Genomic DNA, 5,329 nt, shown 5'->3' with positions numbered 1-5,329 from the left:
GCCTCGCCCTGCTTCAGCTCTCACTGGTCGGGCTGCAGCAGCTGACCAGCACTGATTGTCCGGCACTCCCCAGTGAGATGACCCCAGTACCTCAGCTGAAAATGCAGAAATCACCGGTCTTCTGTGTCGCTCGCGCCGGGAGTTGGAGACTGGATCTGTTCCTATTCGGCCATCTTGCTCTGCCCTCCCAAAATTTCATTTATCTATAAATTTTAGTTCCTTTTTAAAAACTGGATTCAGTTTAAGGGCCCTTTGCTGGCATCATTTATTTGTGAATAGGTTCTCCCACTATTTTAAGAGTGGATTTGATTGTATTTTTCAAAACTTTATTGGAGTATACCATACATACAAAAAAGTGCACGTTAAGTTTGCACAACTATATTCATCATGTGGTCAATACTCAAATTCAGAAAAAGAAAACAGAACACAAAACATTACCAACATTCTAGAATCCTCTTTGTCCTTTCTTCCAGTCAATTCTTCCTTTCTGCAGGGTGAGCACTATCCTGACTTCAAGCAGCATAGTTTTGTTTTTGTATTTCATATTAATAGAATTACATAGCATGTACTCATGTGTCTGGCTTCTTTGGTATATTATTACTTTCATCCATTTTGTTGCTAGTCATAAAGCATTTATTCTCATTATTATATAGTATCTTATTATGTGAATGTGACACAACTGATATATAAATTGACAAAAAATATTCTAGTGTGCATCTGAGTAGTTTCTTACGTTTGGTTATTTAGCACCGGTAAACATCTTTTGGTGAATATATACATACATGTACACACACACACACACATATATGCATTTCTGGTTGGTCTATACCTCAGAGTGAAATTGCCAGGTCCTAGGGCACATTAAGCCTTAGAACTGTCAGTTTTCTGAAGTATTTATACCACTTTACATTCCCATCAACAGAATTTTAAGTTGTTCTACATCTATACTATAACTTGGTGTTATCTATGTTTTCATTTTTCATTCTGGGAGAGATGTAGTGGTATGGCATTGTAGGTTTAATTTACATTTCTGATGATTAATGAAGTATTCCACCTTACCATGTTTATCGACCATTTGAATATCTTTCTTTGTAAACGTTTATCTATTTTTCTGCTGGTTATTTGCTCACTGATTTTAGGAGCCTTTATATATTTTGAATACAAGCTCTTTATTGGATATGTATATTGCCGGATTGTTGGTATGTACTTATCTTTAACTCTGTTAGCTGCCTTCTTTCATAATGTCTTTTGATGAATTAAGAGTTCCTAGTTGTTTTGTGTGTGTGTGTGTTTTTTTTTTTGAGACACTTTCGCTATTGTTACCCAGGCCGGAGTGCAATGGCACAATCTCGGCTCACTGCAACCTCCACCTCCCAGGTTCAAGCGATTCTCCTGACTCAGTCTCCCGAGTAGCTGGGATTACAGGCATGCACCACCACGCCCAGCTAATTTTTTTTTGTATTTTTAGTAGAGACGGGGTTTCTCCATGCTGGTTGGGCTGGTCTTGAATTCCCAACCTCAGCTGATCCGCCCGCCTTGGCCTCCCAAAGTGCCGGGATTACAGGCGTGAGCCATGGCGCCCGACCAAGAGTTTAGTTTTAACATGATCCAATTAATCATTTTTTCCCTTTGTATGATTATGTTGTGTTCTCTTAAAAACAAATCTTTACTCCAAAGCACAAATATATATATTTTTTTCCCCTAGAAGCTTTAACCTTTCACATTTAGACTTGGAATCAATTTAGAAGTAATTTTCATGTATGTGTCATGTAAAAGCAAAAATACAATTTTTCTATATGAATATCCAGTTGACCCAGCAATATATACTGAAAAGATCATTCTTTTCTCACTGCACTGCAGTGTCACCTTTGTCATCAAGTGACCACTTTATGTGCTTTTTATAGTAGTGACATGGTTTTAACTGATTGTAATTTCCAGTAATGAATGGAAGTCAAATGCTCAAAGTCTCAAAATACAAAAAATGCTCAAAGCCTTAAGTCTAGGTAATTTATAGTTTACATGTATTCTGAGAGGGCAATGAAAACCCTATGAAAAAGTTCAAAATATCCTGGTTAGTAATGAGAGGATAAGAGGAAAGTTATTACTGCATATTCAATGGTGTGTTTTAGTGGGAAATTGGGTCCTTACTTTCCAAGTGTGGGAGGCAAGATTTAAGACAAAAATACAAAGGAACTGTGTACAAAATTGTGTGGTGGAGACCAAGATACAAATGAAGGAAAAGACCAGTGAGGGATGGAAGAGCCAGGAAAGGTTTCAAAGAGGAGTGCGACTCAAATCCTTGAACTGATTTAGGCCTGATTAGGTCACTCTTAATGCAAAATATTAGAGCCTTCACTTTTGTTTTCTATAGCTCCTTAATACATGAACTGGATGACCAAATCTTACTCTTACTTCCTTAGATGCCGCTAATCCACCAATTACTACTGAGTTTTAGAAGAGACCGGAAGTTCTAACCTGAATGCATGCTGAAACACCTGGGGAGCCCTTAAAAAGTACTTATGTCCAAACCTCATCAGACTAATGGTATCAATCTGTGGTTGTGAGGCCAAATCATCAGTATTAAACGCCCTCAGGGGATCTAAATGTTCAGTTAAAGTTGAGGACTTCGAATCAGTGGTTCTCAACCCCAGTGATAGAGTTGTCAGGTAAAATTCAGAACACCTGGTTATATTTGATTTCTGGTAAGTCTTTTGTCCCATAGGAGAAATATAGCAATAACTGAAGACATTTTTGTCATAACCATGGATTGCTGTTACCTAGTAAGCAAATTAGGGAATGCTGCTAAACTTCCTACAATGTCTAGGACAGCCCACACAACAAAGATCTGGTTCAAGACGTCAGTAGTGCAGAAGTGGATAAACCCTGCTTTGGAGCAACAAGAGTCACAAGGAGAATATAGAGTTGGAACTAAAAAGAGAGTTTTGTTCAAATGTAATAGCAATAAGGACTAGGTTGATATTACAAGTAACAGAAGCCCAAGAAAGACATGAAGATTTTAAACTTGAAGCTAGAGAACTATTGTTTGAAGTCAAGCATTCTATCATTGAATTTTTAGATACATGTTTCAGTAAGTTTTCAAAGAAATTTGGAGCAGATAGAGTTCAATGTAACGAATTCCTAAGTTTATGAAGTGGCAGCATTAGTTAACCCCAAAGTTCTTTCACTTTAAATTCTTCAACTCTTTGATATTTTTGATCAGACACTTAATAGACTTCTTGATTATGACCATGAAGAGTGAATATAGAAAAATATATATAACTATTGGACTAACGGTCAAGTCCCAGTGCTGGGACTTAACACTAGCTGTGTGACCTGATGCCTGCTCCTGTTTCCCATTTTGTCTACTATAAAATGAGGAATGTGGATCACATGATCTGAAAGATCTCTTTCTGCATTTAATTTCTATGTGCTTGATAAATTTTCATCTATGTAATCAGCATTCAAGAACAAAAATTCCTAAGTTCTTGTGAAAACATAAATTTAACGACAAACTTTTCTTCAGTGATAGCTCTAATAGTAATTTCAATGGCTCAGTCTTATTTTAAAAGGTAGCAAATTTATGTTTAAGATACATAATTTTGCAAATTCTTTCTTGTCCACAAGGTCCTGATCAAGTGAACAAAGTTACCTGAGCTGTTTTTTTCCTGTGGTACATAATAGTCAACCACTTTGTATTATTATCATTCAGTTAAAGTTCCTTGGGTTATATTTCTAAAACCTGAATCTTGCCATAATACTTCAGAAAAAAAAGTTTTTAATTAACAGTTACTGCTGATCATGGTATTTGTTTCTGGAAATCCTGTTAAAAAGCAAGTTGATAAGGAGTCTCACCACCATGTACCTTTTCTCAGTACAACAGAATGCACCGAGTTAGCCACCTATAGGGAATAAGTATCATTTTCAATCAGTAAGTGACATTTCATAATTGTTAAAGCAAATGTTGAAATTTCAAGGGAACTTGCCTTAAAGAATGGTGCAAGGCAGGAAATGGCTGAATAAGCAAAAAAAACATTAGAAATAACGAGTGGCGCCAAGGTACCTGACCAAATTCTGTATTGTGTAAAACTGTCCTCTGTACTGTGGGATGTTCAGCACTAACCCTGTCCTCTACCTACTAAGTTCTGTAGCACAACTCCCCCATATCCCTCCAAACTGTGAAAACAAAAAATGTCTCCAGACATTGCTAAATTTCCCTTGAGGGGCAAAGCTGCCCCAATTCAGAAGCAATGAGAAAGCAAAAACTAGGCAAACAAGTGTGATACCATATATGATAATAGAAATTAATTTCACAGTGTTCAGTAAAAGCTTTTATATATATATGTGTGTGTGTGTACATATACATGTGTATGTGTGTATATATATAAAGCATCAAAAGAGGCAAAATCAACCTATATTAAGGAAATCTGGACAGTGGTTACTCATGGAAAGGGCAAGGGCTGGGGCATGTTAAGTACCTAGAAAGGAGCAGGATGAGTATGTCTGAGGTATTCTATGTTTTGATCTGGGTGCTGGTTACATAGATAAAAATTTATTGAGGATGTATGACATGTGCATATATATATACACACACTTTAATGTTATTCTAAATGCTGTGGCAATCACTACACTTTATCATTTCAAAATGAATGAAAACTTTCTAGCTCTAGATCATAAGCAACACCTCTTATCAAACGACATGTTAACTAAGCTAGGGGTTTTAAAACAAGGTGTGATTAAAAAGTTATCTCCATGTAGTCCTTTTCAAAACAGGCATTTCATGAAAAGACAAAAAAACAGAAAAAATCTATTTCAATTCATTTTGTAGAAGTTACTTTTACTTCTTAGATCTGCCTATTTCTATTAGAAAAGGTTCAAAAATGAAAGATAATTCTTTTGAAGTTTCTAATGCTGTAAAAACAAGCCCCATCTCAAATGAGGCACCTTTGTAAAGTACTGCAGTTTCCACCTATTGCTAAAATTGAAAAAATAAATTTGGCAGTTAAGGCATAGTTTTATTTATCTGTCTCAACTCAAGAGTTAAGAGAGAATTACCTTTTTTAGTAGGGATAAGGACAAGACTCATGTGTGTTTAAAGATGTATTATCCTTCTTCTTCTTTTCCCGAACATAAATTATTTCAAAGTAATACTCAGACTGGTACCACAACACTTTAATAGACAATAAAGATAAAAGAAAATTTGAAAAAGTAAAGTCTAAAATGAATCCAAAATTCTCAATTGCATTATTAAAAAGAACTTTAAAAAGATTAATACAGAAACTTAAGAATCAATAATGATCGTATTTTAAAAATATTGTAATGAAAACACACA

The sequence above is a fragment of the Colobus angolensis genome, unplaced genomic scaffold (genome assembly GCF_000951035.1).
Source record: "Colobus angolensis palliatus isolate OR3802 unplaced genomic scaffold, Cang.pa_1.0 Scaffold215, whole genome shotgun sequence".
Taxonomy (NCBI): Eukaryota; Metazoa; Chordata; class Mammalia; order Primates; family Cercopithecidae; genus Colobus; species Colobus angolensis.
The sequence above is the reverse complement of the archived record's forward strand: the minus strand, read 5'-3'. Positions refer to the sequence as shown.